At 45.5% G+C, this 22,144-nt stretch overlaps 1 pseudogene; it reads right to left on the reverse strand.

Annotated features, from left to right (window-relative positions):
* Positions 1–20,121: 20,121 nt before the first annotated feature.
* LOC134898251 (5S ribosomal RNA) lies at positions 20,122–20,241 on the reverse strand (annotated as a pseudogene).
* Between the last annotated feature and the right edge of the window lie 1,903 nt (positions 20,242–22,144).

A 22,144-nucleotide genomic window follows, 5' to 3' on the forward strand; every position in this document is an offset into this window, starting at 1 on the left:
TTTTTTTCTCAATAGTTGTTCCCTTCTATATCCATTCAGTGGTGATGTAATAAATCTTGTTTCAAAATCTCTTCCAACTTTTGTCCTCTATACTGACCTCCCTTCCATTTCTTAAGGTCAATTGGTACATTTCTAAACAGAAATATTATTGGGTATCTTGTTGGGCTGTTAGTATCTTCACCCATGGGGTGTCTCCAGAAATCCTACAATGTTAGTTGGTAAATTTATATGAATAGCTATATTAACAAAATTAAGTGAGTTAGTGTCTAATTGCCCTTGAACTATATCCAGAGCAAATGAAATATGAATAATCCCATTTTGTGACGGGATTATATTGCTACCCATCAATCACCTGTGATATATATATAACATATTGTCGTGATTGTGTTCTAATTGCCCTTGAACTATATCAAGAGTAAGTGCTGAATGAGTGTCCCCATCTCAAGATGGGATTGTGTCACTGCCCATCATTCACCTGTGAATATGTGTGACATATTGTCGTGATGAGTTTGAGTTAATATAACTCAGATGTGTGACACTATCGTTAACATGATTGTATAAACTAACTTAAATATATATAAATCTGTTACTCTCAAAAGCATGAACAAAGGTGAAGAAAAGGTATGACGCAACCTTGCGTCCAGTTTGTGAAAGTGCAACTGCAAAAGAAAAAGAAAAAGAAAGAGAACTGACATTTTAAATTTAATTGTGAACTTGTGTTAATATGAAAGCCTTCTATAATGATAAGTAATTTTATTATTCCCACATCTACATTCCTTTGGTATTCGGATTTCAATGAGTTGGCCAGCTACATTTACACTGGGTGCCTTCCAAAGTTCTACCCTTACAAAAACGCTGAGAAATTGATATGTTCATTTAATCCATGTGGTTGGAGTCCATCCAACAGAAACGTCCATCGGCTCTCTCTTTTTAACAGTTCTTGAGTAAGGCTGCCTCCTCTTATCCCCAGTTGGACTCTCTCTATCCCGAAGGCTTTCAGATCAGTTGTGTTTCCGGCATGTTTTTCATGGAAGTGCTTTGCCACCACTGATAATTGCTTAAATTTGTTATGATCTTATTTACAGTTTCTAATTGAACCTACATGCTCCAGCACCCTCTGTTTCAGAGGTCTGGTCGTCATCCCGACATATCTTTTTCCACAGGTGCAGGTAAGGCAATATATTACTACTGATGTTTTACAATTGATGTAATCCTTGATTTTATGTGTTCTACAGTATTTGTCCTTGAATTCATTAATTGTTTTCACCATGAATTCACATGCCTTACAATTCCCACATCTGTATGACTCTGTAATTGCTCTTTCCGTTCTTACTGTCATATTCTTTGAACTGTAATGGCTGTGAACTACTTCATCTCTCAAGTTGTTTGCTTTCCTCCAACTCATAGATGGTTTACGTCCCAGCTCCTTGGCCAGATCCGGATCTAGTATTAAGATTGGCCAATGTTTCTTCAGGATCCTCTGTATTTCTTCCCATTCAGAGCAGAAATCTCCCACAAACCTGATTACTTCAGGCTTCTTGGTTTCGCTCTTATTTGGATACAGCAATTGGTTCCTGTCTGTTTGTTTCGCTTGATATCTGGCTTTTTTAATGGCTCTTTTGGAGTATCCCCTTTTCTGGAGTCTTTCGCTTAGTTCCATCGCCCTTTGTTCAAAGTCCGCTATTCCGGAACAATTCCTTCTCATTCTCAGGAATTCCCCTTTTGGGATTCCTTTAAGTACAGGGGGAAAATGTGCGCTGGATTTGTGTAGTACACTATTGGTCGCTGTGTGCTTCCTGTATAGGTCTGTTCCTATTCGACCATCTTCCATTTTCCTCACCCTCACATCAAGAAAGGTCACCTCCGAATCGCTGATCTCATACGTAAGTTTGAGGTTAAGTGTGTTTTTGTTGAGTATATTGATAAATTCTCTAAACTTGTCCCTAGGACCATCCCACAGTATCAACAGGTCATCAATATATCTCATCCAGATCAAAACATGTTGGGTATAGTTATCCAAATTTTCGTGGAAGACAATGGTCTCCTCCCACCAGCCTAGATATATGTTTGCATAGGTGGGGGCACAAGCCACCCCCATCGCTGTGCCCTGCACCTGCAAATAATATCTGTCATTAAAGACAAAAATGTTTTTTTGGAGTACAAATGTCAGAAGTTTTAGTAGGAATTGTCCAAATTCGGTAATTCCCTCCTTTTGTAGGAAATAGTTCACTGAATGAATGCCCTCCTCATGCTGTATACTTGTATACAGTGATTCCACATCACACATTGCGAGGAGGGTTTGTTTGTCTAGACTTATTTCATTCAGTTTACACAGGACGTCAGTTGTATCTTTAGTATATGATGGAAGCGTGGTCACAAATTTTCTCAGGTGGGTATCTAGATATTTACTGGCCTGTTCCGTCAATCCATGTATCCCAGATACTATAGGGCGGCCGGGTGGTATCTGTTCGTTCTTGTGAACTTTTGGGAGTAAATAAAACGTGGTGGTCTTGGGTTCTTCCACCTCTAGAAATTTGAATTCAGTTTTATTTATAATGCCTGTATCATATGCTATTGTGATCATCCTATCGTATTGTTTTTTATATGTCTCCATGGGATTTGATAACAGGCGTCTATAGCACAATGTATCATCGAGTTGTTTTTTGGCCTCCTCAAGGTATAGATTTTTATCCCAGAGGACTACGTTACCTCCCTTATCGGAGGGTTTAATTTGAACATTGTCCCAGGATTTAATTTCTTGGAGTGCCTTCCTTTCTTCTTTGGTCATATTATCATTCCCATGGTACCCTGACTTATTTGTCTTCCACAGTGTATCCAGATCTTTGGATACTAGGTCCATAAAAATGCCCACTTTGGGACAGATGTTTCCTTGGGGAAAGAATGATCCCTTTCTTTTACATATCGGTCTAGCCATTGATATGGGACTCTCACCCTGATCCATAAGCTCTTCTAGAGTCTGAATGGCATCAAGATCTTCCGCTGTTAGTTCTTGACTTATTTGTAAGTCACCAAAATCTCGATCTCGTTCGTTATCTTGTTTCTTAGTTGAATAGAGTTTCTTAAGTAACAATTTCCTACCAAATAGGTGGAGGTCTTTCTCCCACTTAAATCTGTCAAAGTTCCTTCTTGGGGAGAAAGTAAGGCCTTTGCTCAACACGGATATATGTGACTCATTTAGGACAATATCTGAGAGATTGATAATACGTAGCCTATCCTCCTCCATTGTGGCATTCCCTATCTCTTCCTCTTGTGCCTTCTTTTGATAGCGAGGTGGACCTTGATTGTTCCATCGCCCTCGCTTCCGAGTGTTTCTTGCCTCTCCTGATCTTTCTCCTGTGCTTGTTAATCTGTCCTCTGTTGTTCCTGGGCCTGAGTCTAAAAAATCCCTTTTGGAGTGTGAGGGTAAATTGTCTTTAAGTTGAAAGGATTGATTGGAATCTTCAGCCTCTGATGAATCTTGGCCTGTAGATGTATAGCTTCATGACGGTCTCCTCCTAGGATTGTAATTAGAGGGACCCTTTTTCCAGTTCCATTTAAAAACCTGATTCAGGGCGTAATCTCGCCTGTCTCTTGCAAATTAGCTTTTTTTACGTTCAATGATTTCAGTTTTCAGTTTACTTAAATCGATCTTATGTTTCTCGAAAGTTTGCTGGAATTGTGTTTCTTGTTCATAACGTTTTAATTTTTCAGTCAAAGCTTCAATTTCTTTGCTGTATTCTTCCAAAAGCAAATTATCATGTTTGACTAGTGTCAACATCAGGTCATGTGAACACTTTTTAAGAATTTCCTCCCATTCCAGCTTGAGGTTCTCAGTGACCAGTTCATATGCCTTGAACAGTCTCGGGCGTAAGCCCCTCGGAGTAATCTTGTGTTTGATGTAGTTATCAAAGGTGGTCATTTCCCACCATGTTTTCATTTGTTTGGTCAACAAATGTTTTAAAGACTGAAGATCTTCATTCCAGTCACAGCTATGTTTTGAGGAACTGTCCCCTTTATCGGAGAAGACCGTACTCACTTCACTGTTCCACTTCTCTCTCCTATTATATAGTTCGGCTGACAGACTGAAACTTGCCATGCTATAGTTCCCTCTCGTCCTCTTCAAGTTTAATGGACTCAAATGTCACAATAATAAATTAGTCGTGCTGACCTAGAATCTGAGGTTAGACCTCAGTAAGAAAATTTGTAGACTAGAAAAAGAGGTCGCACTGACACCCTCTAATTAAATTTAGATTTTGTTGTATATGGATATATGTCCTTTCCCCTTTAATTCATTGATATGTAGGAGTGGTTGTGTCAGTGCCTCAGTCCCAGAGGGGCAGAGGTTACTACTCGACCCTGTTTCTTGTCCCGAAACCCAATGGGTCCTTCCGGCCTATACTCAACCTCAAATCTCTGAACAAGTTTTTGAGAGTGTCCAAGTTTCCTATGGAAAGGTTGTGCTCAATTGTGCTGGCTATGGAACCCGGAGACTTTATGGTAACCCTGTATATACAGGATGCAGATCTACATATTCCTATTGCCATGTCGCATCAGCAGTTTCTGTGGTTTGCTATTGGCAATCTCCACCATCAGTTCCAAGCTCTGTCATTTGGACTGGCTACGGCACATCGGATCTTCACCAAGGTCATGGCCATAATGATGGCCCACCTTTTACGCCAGAGAGTTAGAATCCTTCTGTACTTGGACGACCTGCTGATTCTTGCAAATTCTCACAAAGTCCTCCTCAGTCATCTGCAACTGATGGTGACTTTCCTGCAATCCCATGGGTGGCTAATAACTTGGAAAAAGTACTTGCTGGTCCCAGCTCAGAGCATGATGCACCTAGGGACACTCTTGGACACACATAGTCAGAGACTGTTTCTGTCTCCAGACGAGGTCCTGAAACTTCAGGACAGGATAAGGCGCTTCCTTTATCATCCCACAGTATCTATACACTCGGCGATGCAAGTCCTTGGCCTGATGGTGTAGGCTGTCGACATGGTGGAGTTCGCTCAATTTCACTTTTGTCCCCTACAATGGTTGATCCTGTCAAAATGGGATGGCCTACCTCATCAGATCAGATTCCAAATGGTCTTGTTCACTCCGGAGGTTCATCTGTCGCTGTCCTGGTGGCTTCAGGACCAGCAATACTGCAGGGGCTGTCCATTCTGGATCCCCAACTGGGTCCTTCTAACAATGGATGCCAGTCTGAGGGGCTGGGGAGCGGTGTTGGAGCACCACTCATTTCAAGGTCATTGGACCAAGGAGGAATCACTCTTTCCGATAAACATTCTGGAGCTTAGGGCAGTGTTCAATGCACTGACTCTCACCTTGCCCCTGGTACGGAGCAGGTCTGTTCAAGTACAGTCGGACAACACCACAACGGTGGCATACATAAACCATCAGGGCAGCACTCGAAGTCGCATGGCAACGCTGGAAGTGTCCAAAATCCTTTGTTGGACAGAACTCCATCTGCCAGCCATATCGGCAGTGTTCATTCCGGGCGCCCTGAACTGGGAAGCAGACTTCCTAAGTCGCCAAGACGTTCACTCCGGAGAGTGGAGCCTTCATCCAGATGTCTTCCAGCTCCTGGTGGACAGCTAGGGCCTACCAGCTGTAGACCTCATGGCGTCTCGACACAATCACAAGGTTCCGATCTTCGTATCAAGAACCAAGGATCCTCAGGCAACGCACTGGCAGCTCTGTGGAACTTTCAGCTGCTTTACATATTCCCTCCGGTGTCACTCTTGCCCAGAGTACTGCGGAAGTTCAAGAAAGAAGGAGGAATTCTAATTCTGGTCGCTCCTGCGTGGCCCAGACGGCATTGGTTCTCAGACCTGCAGAGTCTGTTGTCAGAGCGTCCCATTCTACTTCAGCATCCCTATGGAACTCAATGTACTTTGCAGAAAGAGAGTTAACAATGGTAAGTTAAAAATAATTCTCATTTTATTGATAAACAATATGGATAGCCATGTAAGTTAAGCATACTTTGTAAATTAGGACAATCGAAGAACAAGTGCCCCTCTGTATTCAGTGTACACAGGATAAGTAAACCAGTGTGAATTTTCTGTATCATATCAAAACAAAGGAACAACTAGGAGCATAACACATCAACAGAAAGTAGCTAGAGAAAAAAAAACAAGGGTTAAAATATGAACTCAAATTGCTTAGAAATTATTTTTTATCCCCCTGCTGTAACTATTAACAGTTTAGGTGCCCTGAAATACTGATATTCCAGATTCCACCGGAGGCGAGCTCCAAGTGTGTTTAAGGGTCATTATTCTTATTAATAAATGCCATTGCTCAGTTCTGTGAATTGCAGCATTATGCAGCAGTGGCAGGCTTAATAATGTGATTCACCACAATTTGCATCTTTATAACCCCCTCCTGGGGGTATATTTACTAAGCTCTCGATTTTGGCCGATTTTGTGTTTTTTGTTCAAAGTGTCATCTCGGCAATTTACTAAACTCAAATCTCGGCAGTTATGAAGGCATTCATATTTTTTTTGAGGGCAGAGAAAAAAAATACGAATTAATACACCATCGGTCAAACACGCCTGTTATTTTATACATCTCGGTAATTTACTAACAATTCGTATTCACAGTCACTACCGGCAATAGCCAAACACTGCCGGTAAATGTTACAAATCGTTAAAAAAAAAGAAGTTTTCAAATAGACCTGCTTTTTTTTATCTGTATTCTTATAGGCATGCACGGATCAGTGAGATCCGTGCATGCTTATCAGTGGGAAGGGGTGTGAATGGGTTAAAATTAAAAAAAAATTGCATGGGGTCCCCCCTCCTAAGCATAACCAGCCTCGGGCTCTTTGAGCCGGTCCTGGTTGTAAAAATACAGGTGAAAAAATGAATAGGGTCCCCCCATATTTCATCAACCAGCACCGGGCTCTGTGCCTGGTCCTGGTGCAAAAAATATGGGGGACAAAAAACTTAGGGGTCCCCCGTATTTTTAAGACCAGCACCGGGCTCCACTAGTCAGAGAGATAATGCCACAGCCGGGGGACACTTTTATACTGGTGCCTGCGACCGTGGCATTACCCCCCCAACTAGTCACCCCTGGCCGGGGTACCATGGAGGAGAGGGGACCCCTTAAATCAAGGGTTCCCCCCTCCAGCCACCCAAGGGCCAGGGGTGAAGCCCGAGGCTGTCCCCCCATCCGTGGGTGGTGGATGGGAGGCTGATAGCCATAGTGTAAAAATAAAGAATATTGTTATTTGTAGAAGAAGTACAAGTCCCAGAAAGCCTCCCCCGCAAGCTTGTACTTGGAGAACCACAAGTACCAGCATGCGGGAGAATAACGGGCCCGCTGGTACCTGTAGTTCTACTACAAAAAATACCCCCCAAAAAACACAAGACACACACCGTGATAGTGCAACTTTAATTTACATACATGTGCACTTACACACATACATACTTACATATGTTGACACGGAGCCCCTCGGTCCTCTTCTCCAGTAGAATCCACGGGGTACCTGTAAATAAAAAATATACTTACAAACAATCCTGTGTAGATCGGTCCTCTTCTTTAAGTTTGTAATCCAGGAACTTGTTAAAATAAAAAAACGAACAACCCGAACCACGAACTGAAAGGGGTCCCATGTTTGCACATGGAACCCCTTTCCCCGACTGGCGGGACCCCCCGTGACTGCTGTCAGTGAAGGTCCCGCCAGCCAATCAGGGAGCGCCATGTCATGGCACCCTCCTGATTGACTGTGCGCTCCTGCACTGTCAATCAAAGAAGCGCACTGGTTACAATGTAGCGTAGCGGCGCCCCATTGTAACCAATGATGGGAACTTTGCGGTCTCCGGTTAACCGCAAAGTTAATTGGGATCACCCACAAGAGTGACCCCAATTAACACTATGGCTATCAGCCTCCCATCCACCGCCCACGGATGGGGGGGGACAGCCTCGGGCTTCACCCCTGGCCCTTGGGTGGCTGGAGTGGGGGGACCCCTTGATTTAAGGGGTCCCCACTCCTCCAGGGTACCCCGGCCAGGGGTGACTAGTTGGGGGGGTAATGCCCCGTCCGCAGGGACCAGTATAAAAGTGTCCCCTGGCTGTGGCATTATTTCTCTGACTAGTGGAGCCCGGTGCTGCTGTTAAAAATACGGGGGACCCCTACATTTTTTGTCCCCCGTATTTTTTGCACCAGGACCAGGCGCAGAGCCCAGTGCTGGTTGATGAAATATGGGGGGACCCTATTCATTTTTTCCCCTGTGTTTTTTCAACCAGGACCGGCTCAAAGAGCCCGAGGCTGGTTATGCTTAGGAGGGCGGACCCCACGCAATTTTTTTAAAGATTTTTAACACTTTATAGACTTCATATAATGTACACAATGAAGCCCTGCATGGATCTCACTGATCCGGCCGGGATTCATTGTGTTAAGTACGGCAGTGTTTTACTAATCACTCCCGTAAAACACTGCCCGACAATACGAATCACATCGACATCGGAAAATACAAATGAAGACAACTCGGCAGCTTAGTAAATTACATGCACTTTATTCAAAAAGTTGCAAATTCACCCAACCGATGTCATTCATGTTTAATCTCCCACCAAATCCCTACAAATACAAATCTTAGTAAATATACCTCCTGGACTGCCTACTTGATGTGGGCATGATCCATGAGATTGTTTGGTATTCAGATGATCACCAATACTGCAGTCACCTGGAAATCCTAAAAATAGGCAAGTATACTGGTGTAACTCTTAATACTTGAACAGTATGAAGATTATTCCACAAGATTCACCTGTTTCACAAATTCCTAATGATGCTATCTGAGTAATGGTTTTCTCTATGCATCTGCAAACGAGATTTATTAGAGATAAAGTGGAGAGAGATAAAGTACCAACCAATCAGCTTCTAATTGTTATTTTACAGGGCATGCTAGAAAAATGAAAGAATCTGATTGGTTTGTACTTTATCTCCAAGATTTGATAAATCTCTCTCATAGTCCAGGTTGGACAGTGTTGCAGGTAATTATTAATCTTGCAAGCAGGCTAAGATTTAGGCCAAGGCAACTAAAGGGCTCAACATTTTCTAACTGATTAACATTGTTGTTCTTTCTTCTGAGAGTCAAAGTCAGAAATTCTAAAATTTAAATTCACTTGAAGAATATGTTGCATTAAAATATGATGCCTTAGCTACTCAGGCAGCAGTCTATGCACGTGTCCTGTAGTATTGTGAGATAGCAACTGTGGGAGGGTTGGTCTCTGTCCGTGTGCCAAGTGAACTCTTCCCCATATTTGGGTGTCTCACAGAAACCCTGGTAGTGGGCAAGTATCCTTTGAGTTCATACACTGAAGTGCCAAAAGTCATGGGATAGATGCCTAGTATCATGTAGACCTAGCCTGTTAAAGTGCAGCAACTCGATGTAGCATCATTTCCACAAGTGGATGGAAGACCCCTGGAGAGATGTTGACCTATGCCATCTGTATAGATTCCCACAGCTCCCTGATATTTGTAGGTGCAGGATCTTGGGTGCGAAAGGACCTCTCCACAAAGTCTCAAAAATACTAGATTGGGTTCATGTCGGGTCAACATGGCGGCCACACCATTCTTCAGAATGCTCCTCGAACTAATTCTGGACAATTTGGGAGCCATGACATTGTGCATTATCCTGCTGGAATATTTCATCATTGTGGGGGTACCTACATGAAGTCTATGAAGGGCTGCAAATGGTCACGAAGCACTGCAACTTAGCAGTTACTGGTCAATGATGTGTTCAGGTGGACCAGCAAACCTAACCTGTACCATATGAACACACCCCACACCATTATTATTATTATTATTATCATTATTATCCTTTATTTATATGGCGCCACAAGGGTTCCGCAGCGCCCAATTACAGAGTACATAAACAAATAATCAAACAGGAAAACAGCAACTTACAGTTGATGACAGTATAGGACAAGTACAGGGTAAATAAACATAGTTACATCAGCAGATGACACTGGAATAAATATCAGGTGGCAGAAGACTGATGGAATTGGTGCAGTTGAAGATTATTAAAGTAAGAAAGGATAAGCACATGAGGGAAGAGGGCCCTGCTCGTGAGAGCTTACATTCTAAAGGGGAAGGGTATTATGGAACCACCACCAGCCTGCATGTTGTCTTGTTGACAGCTGGGGTCCATGACCTCATGGGCATATGCACCACACCTGAACCCTATCATCACCCCAAAATTACTGGAACTGTGACTCATTGAACCACACCACGTGTCAGGCCTCCAGGGTCCAATTAGTGATGTCACGTTCTCATTTGAGGAGCTGTGTCCGGTGTTGTAGTGTTAACTGGGGCACTGTAGTGGGTCTTCTCTGATTTGAGCCAGTGTTACTTGTCTCTTACCACAGACAATTCTGGACAGATGAAGTTGGTTACAATCATTTAGCATCTATGGTCAGATACTATGCGATCCATGGTGGGTGGTAATGCCTTCCATGAGGAATTCCCAGTACACACGTGACACTGTAGATTAAGGAATGTTGAATTCTGCTTTGGAAATGGAATGTCCCATGTGTTGGGCACCCACTATCATGCCCTGTTGAAACTCAGATAATTAACTTCTCCTTACCATGAGCAGCCTAGCCAGTGTTCAAACTGAATCATGACATGTTAGATTACAACTGATACAGGTCTGGGAATTTCCAAGATGTCATAGTATGGTAGCACCACCTACCATTACCTTTACATACTGCTCTCCCATAACTTTTGGCACTTCAGTGAACACTCACACCATACCTCCCAACTGTCCCGATTTTCGCGGGACAGTCCCGTTTTTTGGGGACTGTCCCGCTGTCCCACCCGCGGGCCGCAGTGTCCCGCGGTGGGGGGGCAGTTGGGAGTCTCTGTCTGTCGCTGCCCTGCTTAACATAGCAGCGTTGAATAGATGCTGTGCGCATGCGCACAGCGTCTATTCAGGGGAGTCAGAGGGAGAGGGGGCATGCCAGCGGCTCACAGAGCGCTGGGCATGCCCCCTCAGTGACGAAAACGGGGGCGTGGCTTGTGATCGCGAGTCCTCCGCGAAGCCACACCCCTTTTCTTAGGCCACACCCCCTTCGCCACGCGTGTGTCCCTCTTTGGGGAAACACAAATTTGGGAGGTATGCTCATACCACACCAATGGCAAAAAAAAATCCTATATAATAAAATCCAACTCTGCTTCTCACCTCTGTTAGCTGAGACAGCTCAAACTGAAAGTGAAACTGCAGGGAGATGTTGCAGCCTTCTAACCTGCTGCTTGTAATATTAATAATACTGATCTGACTGTTTCACAGAGAGAGGGGGCTGGGGAGAGAGCGTGGGGGTAGGGGCAGATAGGGACTGGGGGGTGGAGAGTGGAGTAGGGGCAGATAGGGACTGGGGAAGAAAGAAAGAGGGCAGGAGGCTTGGGGCAGATAGAGACCAGGGAGAGAGTGGAGTGGTAGGGGAAGATAAGGACAGTGGAGAGAGATGCAGATTTTTTCAATATAGTCACCTCTGTATGACATGGACACACACTCCCTGTGTACACTGTACCCAGGGCCGGTTCTAGGGCTTTTTGCGCCCCTGGCGGGAAATAGGGGCATGGCTTCATACAGGGGCGTGGTCAGTTACGCCCCCTGTACTATAGTAGCGCCGCTGAAATGCTGTGCGGTGCGCGATGACGTCATCGCGCACCGCACAGCAAAGGTCCTCTCCACGAAGGGATACTAGATGCGTAGCGTCTAGTTCCCTTCGTGGAGAGGACCTTTGCTGTGCGGTGTACGCGTCTAGTTTCCCTTCGTGGAGAGGACCTTTGCTGTGCGGTGCGCGATGACGTCATCGCGCACCGCACAGTAAAGGTCCTCTCCACGAAGGGAAACTAGACGCTACGCATCTAGTTCCCTTCACAGCGGGCAGCAGGCAGCGGGGGGCATAGCAGTAGCGGCTCTTGCCATGGTGCGGTGCCCTCCGGATGGCGCCGGCGCCCTCCGGAAGGCGGCGCCCCGGGCAAAAGTCCTGCTTGCCCGTGGCAAGATCTGCTACTGACTGTACCCCCTACCATATACTGCCCCTATGTACACTGCACCCCCTTCCTCTTCCATATTCTGCACCCCCCACAATATACTGCCCCTATCTTCACACAGCACCCCCATACCCTTCCATATAGTGTCCCCTATATACATGGCACTCACTACTCCATATACTCCCACCATATACAGTATACTCTGCACCCTCTCCTCCATATGCTATGCTTCAACCACAAGTTAACTGCCATCCTGGGACTCGGCAACAAGTAGCAGCAGTAACTAGGAAACGGATGCAGGAACCACCAGATGGTCCTGCAGTGCACAGAGTGGAGGCATCGGTGACAGGTGTGGCCACTTACTAGCGTTGGTCAAAGGTGAATCAGTCTGGCAGGAAGAGGTAAGAGGGAAAGGGGCCCTAGACTGCACAACCTAACTGCTAGTAATGAAGGTGCTGCCAGCTGAGACCTGTAGTGCTACACACAGAGAGAGAACAGGTGCCGGTGCACTATACAAACATTACTAAATAATAATTTCTCTTACGTCCTAGAGGATGCTGGGGACTCCGTAAGGACCATGAGGGTATAGACGGGCTCCGCAGGAGATAGGGCACCTAAAAAGAACTTTGACTATGGGTGTGCACTGGCTCCTCCCTCTATGCCCCTCCTCCAGACCTCAGTTAGATCTTGTGCCCAGAGGAGAATGGGTGCACTGCAGAGAGCTCTCCAGAGTTTTCTGTGGAAAAATAATTTTGTTAGGTTTTTTATTTTCAGGGAGTCCTGTTAGCAACAGGCTCCCTGCATCGTGGGACCGAGTAGAGAGAAGCAGAGCTGGCTTGTCAAGTTGGGCACTGCTTCTAAGGCTACTGGACACCATTAGCTCCAGAGGGAGTCGGAACACAGGTCTCACCTGGGGTTCGTCCCGGAGCCGCGCCGCCGTCCTCCTCACAGATGCCGAAGGCAGAAGACAGAAGACATCTTAGGCGGCAGAAGACATCAGATCTTCATGAGGTAAGGCGCGCAGCGGTAAGCTGCACGCCATTGCTCCCAGTCACACACACACAGAGCAGCACTGAAGGGTGCAGGGCGCAGGGGGGGCGCCCTGGGCAGCAATAAACCTCACATTTTGGCACAAATACAGTGGCATTAGACTGCGGAGGCAGTAAATCGCTGATCCCCCGCCATTTTATTGAAAAATCACTGGGACCGAAGCTTGCCGTCGGGTGGGCAGGGCTTGATCCTCAGCACTAACCAGCGCCATTTTCTCCACAGAAGCTGCATGAGAAAGAAAACGCTGGCTCCCTGGTCTCTCCCCTGCTGAACACAGGCTGGAAAAAAGAGGAGGGGGGCACTTTGGCGACGCAGTGAGTGGGAATTGACATAATATATATAAAAAAGCGCTATCTGGATATATATTTTTTCTTCCAGTGTTGTTAAGCGCTGGTGTGTGCTGGCATACTCTTTCTCTGTCTCTCCTTAGGACCTGGTTGGGGTTTTGTCCCCTTATAGGTTAATCCCTGTGTGTGGGGGGTGTCGGTACGTGTGTGTCGACATGTCTGAGGCGGAAGGCTTCTCCAAGGAGGAGGTGGAGCAAATGAGTGGTGTGTCCCCGTCGGTTGTGCAGACTCCTGATTGGATGGACATGTGGCATACGTTGCATGCAAGTGTGGCATCTTTACATAAAAGACTTGATAAGGCTGGTTTAGGGGGGACATCAGGCGGTCAATCCTCAGATTGGACCGACTCACAGGGCCCGTCGGGGTCTCAAAAGCGTCCCTTAACACAAGACACTACTACCGACACGGATTCTGATTCCAGTGTCGACTATGACGAAGTAAAATTGCACCCTAGGGTGACTAAAACCATTCAGTGCATGATTGTGGCAATAAGGGATGTGTTGCATATTGTGGATGAACCCTCGGTCCCCGACACAAGGGTACACATGTTTAAGGAAAAGAAACAGATTATTAATTTTCCCACATCTCATGAATTAAATGATTTCTTTGGAAAAGCTTGGGAGACTCCGGATAAGAGACCGCAGATCCCCAAAAGAATTTTTATGGCATACCCTTTCTCTAAGCAGGACAGGGAGATTTGGGAATCACCCCCCACTGTGGACAAGGCCCTGACGCGCTTGTCCAAGAAAGTGGCGCTACCGTCTCCTGACACAGCGGCCCTTAAGGACCCTGCAGATCGCAGGCAAGAAACTACATTAAAGGGTATTTATTCTCATACGGGTGCTGTGTTAAGACCGACGATTGTGTCGGCATGAGTGTGTAGCGCAATTGCAGCTTGGACAGATGAGCTGACAGATCAATTTGATACTATGGATAAGGATACTATATTCCTAACTCTAGCCTATATAAAAGACGCAGTCTTATTTATGAGGGATGCTCAAAGGGACATTGGATTGCTAGCTTCTAGGGCCAATGCCATGTCTATCTCAGCGAGAAGATCCTTATGGACTCGCCAATGGATGGGTGATGTGGATTCCAAAAAACATATGAAAGTACTACCCTATAAGGGTGATGTATTGTTTGGGGATGGGCTGACGGACCTGGTTTCCACAGCTACAGCAGGTAAATCAAATTTTTTACCATATATTCCCCAACAGCAAAAGAAAGCAACACCCTATCAGATGCAGTCCTTTCGGTCGCACAAGTCCAAAAGAGGTCGGGGATCCTCTTTCCTCGCCAGAGGTAAGGGCAGAGGCAAGAGAGCACCTGCTTCGGCAGGTGCCCAGGAACAAAAGTCCTCCCCGGCTGCTCCAAAAACCACAGCATGACGCTGGGACTCCCCTGAGGGAGTCCGCACCGGTGGGGGCACGTCTTCGACTTTTCAGTCAGGCCTGGGTCAGTTCGGACCTGAATCCCTGGGTGTTGGAAATAGTTTCCCAGGGTTACAAATTGGAATTCGAGGATGTGCCCCCGAGCCGATTTTTAAAATCGGCCCTACCAGCTTCCACATCGGAAAGGGATGTAGTGTTAGCTGCAATTCAAACGCTGTGTATACAGCAAGTGATAACCAGCAGAGAAGAGGTTACTATTCAACCCTATTTGTGGTCCCGAAACCGGACGGTACGGTCAGACCGATTTTAAATCTGAAATCCCTAAACCTGTACATAAAAAGATTCAAATTCAAAATGGAATCTCTCAGAGCGATAATAGCCAACATTGAGGAGGGGGAGTTTATGGTGTCTCTGGACATAAAGGATGCGTACCTTCATGTCCCCATATATGCCCCCCATCAGGAATACCTGAGATTCGCTGTACAGGATTGTCATTACCAATTTCAGACGTTGCCGTTTGGACTCTCCACGGCCCCGAGGATTTTCACCAAGATAATGGCGGAAATGATGGTGGTCCTGCGCAAGCATGGAGTCACAATTATCCCATACTTGGACGATCTCCTGATAAAAGCGAGATCAAGGGAGAAATTGCTGAGCAGTGTGGCGCTCTCTCTGAGAGTGCTCCAGCAACACGGTTGGATTCTAAATCTACCGAAGTCACAGTTGATTCCAATAACTCGACTACCGTTCCTAGGTATGATACTGGATACGGAACAAATGAAGGTCTTTCTCCCAATAGAGAAAGCCCAAGACATCCAGAACATGGTTAGAGACCTGCTAAAACCGAAAAGGGTGTCAGTTCACCAATGCACTCGAGTTCTGGGGAAAATGGTGGTGGCCTACGAGGCCATTCCCTTCGGAAGGTTCCATGCAAGGACTTTTCAATGGGACCTTCTGGACAAGTGGTCCGGGTCCCATCTGCACTTACATCGGAAAATAACTCTGTCCCCAGGAACCAGAGTGTCCCTCCTGTGGTGGTTGCAAAGTGCTCACCTGCTGGAGCGTCACCGGTTCGGGATTCAGGACTGGATCCTGGTTACCACGGACGCGAGCCTCCGAGGATGGGGAGCGGTCACACAGGGAAAGACTTTTCAGGGTCTTTGGTCAGACCAGGAGTCCTGTCTACACATCAATGTGTTGGAACTCAGGGCCATTTACAACGGCCTTCGACAAGGGGAGAGTTTTCTTCGAAACCTACCGGTTCTGATTCAATCAGACAATGTCACAGCAGTGGCTCATGTGAACCGCCAAGGCGGGACAAGAAGCAGAGTCGCGATGGTGGAGGCCACAAGGATCCTTCGCTGGGCGGAAAATCATGTAAGCGCTCTGTCGGCTGTCTTCATTCCGGGAGTGGACAACTGGGAAGCAGACTTCCTCAGCAGACACGATCTCCATCCAGGAGAGTGGGGAATTCATCAAGAAGTCTTTGCAGACGTAACACGTCTTTGGGGAACTCCTCAAATAGACATGATGGCTTCACGCCTCAACAAAAAACTTCTGAGGTATTGCGCAAGGTCTCGGGACCCTCAGGCAGTAGCAGTAGATGCACTGGTAACACCGTGTGTGTTCGAATCGGTCTACGTGTTTCCTCCTCTTCCTCTCATCACGAAAGTGTTGAGGATCATAAGACGAAGAAGAGTACAGACGATACTCGTTGTCCCAGACTGGCCTCGAAGGGCCTGGTACTCGGATCTACAAGAGTTGCTCACAGGAGACCCCTGGCCTCTTCCTCTGAGGGAAGACCTGTTGCAGCAGGGGCCCTGTGTATTTCAAGACTTACCGCGGTTACGTTTGACGGCATGGCGGTTGAACGCCGAATCCTAGCAAAAAAGGGGATTCCGGAAGAGGTCATCCCTACTTTAATAAAGGCTAGGAAGGAGGTGACGATAATAAGAATTTACTTACCGATAATTCTATTTCTCGTAGTCCGTAGTGGATGCTGGGGACTCCGTAAGGACCATGGGGAATAGCGGCTCCGCAGGAGACTGGGCACATCTAAAGAAAGCTTTAGGACTATCTGGTGTGCACTGGCTCCTCCCCCTATGACCCTCCTCCAAGCCTCAGTTAGGATACTGTGCCCGGACGAGCGTACACAATAAGGAAGGATTTTGAATCCCGGGTAAGACTCATACCAGCCACACCAATCACACCGTACAACTTGTGATCTGAACCCAGTTAACAGCATGATAACAGAGGAGCCTCTAGAAAAGATGGCTCACTACAGCAATAACCCGATTTTTTGGTAACAATAACTATGTACCAGTATTGCAGACAATCCGCACTTGGGATGGGCGCCCAGCATCCACTACGGACTACGAGAAATAGAATTATCGGTAAGTAAATTCTTATTTTCTCTAACGTCCTAAGTGGATGCTGGGGACTCCGTAAGGACCATGGGGATTATACCAAAGCTCCCAAACGGGCGGGAGAGTGCGGATGACTCTGCAGCACCAATTGAGAGAACTCCAGGTCCTCCTCAGCCAGGGTATCAATTTTGTAGAATTTTACAAACGTATTTGCTCCTGACCAAGTAGCTGCTCGGCAAAGTTGTAAAGCCGAGACCCCTCGGGCAGCCGCCCAAGATGAGCCCACCTTCCTTGTGGAGTGGGCATTTACAGATTTTTGGCTGTGGCAGGCCTGCCACAGAATGTGCAAGCTGAATTGTACTACAAATCCAACGAGCAATAGTCTGCTTAGAAGCAGGAGCACCCAGCTTGTTGGGTGCATACAGGATAAACAGCGAGTCAGATTTTCTGACTCCAGCCGTCCTGGAAACATATATTTTCAGGGCCCTGACAACGTCTAGCAACTTGGAGTCCTCCAAGTCCCTAGTAGCCGCAGGCACCACAATAGGTTGGTTCAGGTGAAACGCTGAAACCACCTTAGGGAGAAACTGAGGACGAGTCCTCAATTCCGCCCTGTCCGAATGGAAAATCAGATAAGGGCTTTTACAGGATAAAGCCGCCAATTCTGACACGCGCCTGGCCCAGGCCAGGGCCAACAGCATGACCATTTTCCATGTGAGATATTTTAACTCCACAGATTTAAGTGGTTCAAACCAATGTGACTTTTGGAACCCAAAAAACTACATTGAGATCCCAAAGTGCCACTGGAGGCACAAAAGGAGGCTGTATATGCAGTACCCCTTTTACAAACGTCTGAACTTCAGGGACTGAAGCTAGTTCTTTTTGGAAGAAAATTGACAGGGCCGAAATTTGAACCTTAATGGACCCCAATTTCAGGCCCATAGACACTCCTGTAGAAAAGGGAATTGACACAGCGCCACTTGTGAGGTGGGTTCTCAGTATGATGCAGATTTAGTAAATAAATTGCTAAAATTCATTAAAAAACACGCAACCTTACTAAAGGTGTCTGCCAACCCTTAAGAACGCAGTACTGGTACAGGACTGCTGGGAAAACTTAAAAAATGGGGGAATAAAGGTACCGGCGACTGGTGTGATTTAAAATGCAATTGTTAAAAGATTGATTTAAATGCCAAAAAACTATAAAATGATACAAACAAGTTTTATTAATCACATAAAAGTAGGTTTAAAGTTTAAACCTACTTTTATGTGATTAATAAAACTTGTTTGTATCATTTTATAGTTTTTTGGCATTTAAATCAATCTTTTAACAATTGCATTTTAAATCACACCAGTCGCCGGTACCTTTATTCCCCCATAGACACTCCTGTTTGCAGGAAATGTAGGAATCGACCCAGTTGAATTTCCTCCGTCGGGCCTTACTGGCCTCGCACCACGCAACATATTTTCGCCAAATGCGGTGATAATGTTTTTGCGGTTACATCCTTCCTGGCTTTGATCAGGATAGGGATGACTTCATCCGGAATGCCTTTTTTCCTTCAGGATCTGGCGTTCAACCGCCATGCCGTCAAACGCAGCCGCGGTAAGTCTTGGAACAGACAGGGTCCCTGCTGGAGCAGGTCCCTTCTTAGAGGTAGAGGCCACGGATCCTCCGTGAGCATCTCTTGAAGTTTCGGTTACCAAGTCCTTCTTGGCCAATCCGGAGCCACGAATATAGTGCTTACTCCTCTCCATCTTATCAATCTCAGTACCTTGGGTATGAGAGGCAGAGGAGGTTTAAACTTTAAACCATAAAACTATTTGTAAAATCCTGGGGTTATAAATGTCTCAGTAAAAAATAAGAAGTTATAACTTAGCTTTTAAAATAGGCACAGGGGGGTCACCACAGGGAGCCCAACGCGTTTCGTCACAGCTGACTTCTTCAAAGGGTAAGGACAGAATGAGATAATATGCCTATTTATACCCCTGATGGACTGACTCAGGGTTGGTGATGTCATAACTAGTCATGTGGTATCATTAACATATGCGGTATACAGAACAACAAGGACACTCAATTGGTACACATATAAAAGCAAAAGGGGGTATCATGATCTAACTGACATAAAAAACGAGTGGTTTTTGTGCTTAAACAATGTTGTAATCGTCCAGAAATGTACTTTATGTGTTAAATTGCGGCACTTCCGCCACACTTCCGGTGACGGAGGGGACGCGTCACGTGACTCCGGACATTTCCGCCCCACTTCCGGTCATGTTCGTGCGCATGCGCCGGCGACGTCATCCGCTCATTGTGCTGCGGTCTCTTCAGTTCACAGCAGCTCTAGTTCAGGTCTCCATGTTACATATGTCCATTGAATAGCGGCGGCCATTTTGGTGATGATAATCTCCATAGGAAACATAGGGAAACGTAGTGGCCATCTTTAAGGAGTCCTTGGAGACACAATTTCATATTCCATCGGTAGCCATGGAAACCGGACCATGTAACAAGCAGGGAAGAAATGGTGAAGGCTCATGTGCTAGTTCATTGTATATACAAATAAACATATATATATATACATATATAAATAAATAAACATGACAGATAAGTATTTACATATATGTATAGACAACATAATATGGAAAAATTTAATATGGAATATTTATATATGTTAAAACAAGCTGGGATCCAATGATAAAAATGCATAAATGCAGAGTGCATATGATATAAAGTGCGTGTGGCTATTAAGTGAATGTGAGTTTAGGGAAGTATGAAAACGTTAGTTTAAAAGAAGTATTCGTTACCTCACAGTGAGGGGAGGTTTATAGTGATGTGTGTGTATTTTGTGAGGACAAAATAGTGCACTGGTGACAGTAGAGTGCATCCTGGATAAATATGTGTTAGTAGAGTTAACTGGTTAGCAACTTATGGTATTGATTAGGTCACTAGATAGCTCAATGTTATTTGTCAGTCCTTACAGTACCTGATATTCCCAGGCAGTCCCCCTCCCTGGTACTGATCAGGCCCAAAACACTGCTTAGCTTCCAAGATCGAACGAGATTGGGCGTACCAGTGTGGTTTGACTGTACTTGAGAGGTAAACATCTTAATGTCATGACCCAATCGCACATAAAACACACAAAAACCCAGTTTGTTAGCATGCTTTAATGTAACACAAGTATCCATGAATGAGTGAGAAGTGAGGAGGGACGTGCAGAGGGGGCATAGTGGCGGGTGAGGATTATGGAAGAATACAGCACCTCATAAAAAGGGTGCGATTTCATAGCTCTCATTCAGACCCACCGGTTGCAGGGTCTGGAGCTGGAAGATCCAGTACATCTCTCTTCTTGAGAGTTTGTTCGCGAGGTCTCCTCCTCTCTCCCCCAGGCGCACCAGCTCAATCGCTTTAAATGTGAGGTCCTCTGGGTTGGAGTTATGGTGTGATGTAAAATGTCTGGAGACAGTATGGCTCTCCACCTTGTTTTTTATATTCCTTATGTGTTCCTGGATCCTCATCTTCAATGGTCTTTTGGTCTTGCCCACATACTTCTTCTTGCAAGAACATTCCAGCAAATAGATGACGGACACGGTATTGCAGTTCATGAATTCCTTGATAGTGTAGATTTCCTTTTCTTCCATATCGCTGAAGGTTTTCCGGTTTGGATGTAGGAACTTACAAATATTGCATTTCCCGCATTTAAATGAACCCACACATCTAGGCATAGCAGAGCTCTTGGTAGACTTCTCCTTAAGTAGGCTGGGTGCAAGGTGGTCCTTCAGGTTCCTAGATTTCTTGAAGATGATGACTGGTTCGGGCGGTAGGAGGTCTTTGAGGACAGGGTCCATGAGAAGAATATTCCAGTGAGTCTTGAGTGATTTCCTGATGTTCTTCTCATGTTGATTATAGGAGGTGATGAAGGCGACCGAGTCTTTTTTGGCGTCTCTTGGTTTATATTTCAGAAGTTCATCCCTGTTGACCTTCCTTGTTTTTTCCAGGGCTTTCTCCACGATATGCTCGGGGTACTCCTTGTCTTGGAACCTCTTACTGTAGATTTTGAGTTGATCATCACAGTCTTTTGGAATGGTGCAGTTCCTCTTTATCCTCGAGAATTGTGACGCCGGAATGTTATCCTTCCACTTCTGGAGGTGGTTACTCCGGTAGTGTAAATAGCTGTTCGTATCCACCTCCTTTATGTAGTTCTTGGTGGTGATGCCCCCATTCTCACCGGTTAATACCAAATCCAGATATTCGACTGACTTGTCGTTAATATTTGAAGTGAAGGTCAAATTAAAATCATTGTGCCCCAGCATATTTAAGAACTCATTAAAAGATTCAATCGTGCCGTTCCAGATAATTAAAATGTCATCGATATAGCGTCTGTAAAGCACCACTTTTTCTTTAAAAGCTTCCAGGCCGTATACATGAGTCTCTTCCCAATGTCCCATAAACAAATTTGCGAAACTTGGGGCGAAAATCGTCCCCATAGCTGTGCCACAGCATTGTAAATAAAAGTGGTTAAGAAACTTAAAATAGTTATGACTGAGAATAAAAAGCATAAGATCACAGATAAAATCTCGGTGGGTTGGAGTCAGGGTTATATCATTGTTCAAGTATTCTCTGCATGCAGCTATGCCCTTGGAATGTTCAATACATGTATATAGGGATTGAACATCCACAGTCGCCCACATGTAGGTATCCTTCCACTCCACTGTTCCGAGTACGTTAAGTATTGATGTTGTATCTTTCAGATAAGATGGCAGTGTTTTAACATATTTCTTCAGAAAAACATCCACGTACTCTGACAGGTTGGAAGTTAGTGAACCTATGCCTGCCACTATTGGTCTGCCAGGAGGATTCGTCAGTGATTTATGGATCTTTGGTAAGAAGTAAAAAATGGGGGTAATGGGATTGGATTGCATAAGAAATTGATACTCTTCCTTTGTGATCACTGTGCTCCGTAGTGCATGCAGAAGAATGGTCCTCAGTTCCTCTAC

The sequence above is a fragment of the Pseudophryne corroboree genome, chromosome 3, assembly GCF_028390025.1.
Source record: "Pseudophryne corroboree isolate aPseCor3 chromosome 3, aPseCor3.hap2, whole genome shotgun sequence".
Lineage (NCBI taxonomy): Eukaryota > Metazoa > Chordata > Amphibia > Anura > Myobatrachidae > Pseudophryne > Pseudophryne corroboree.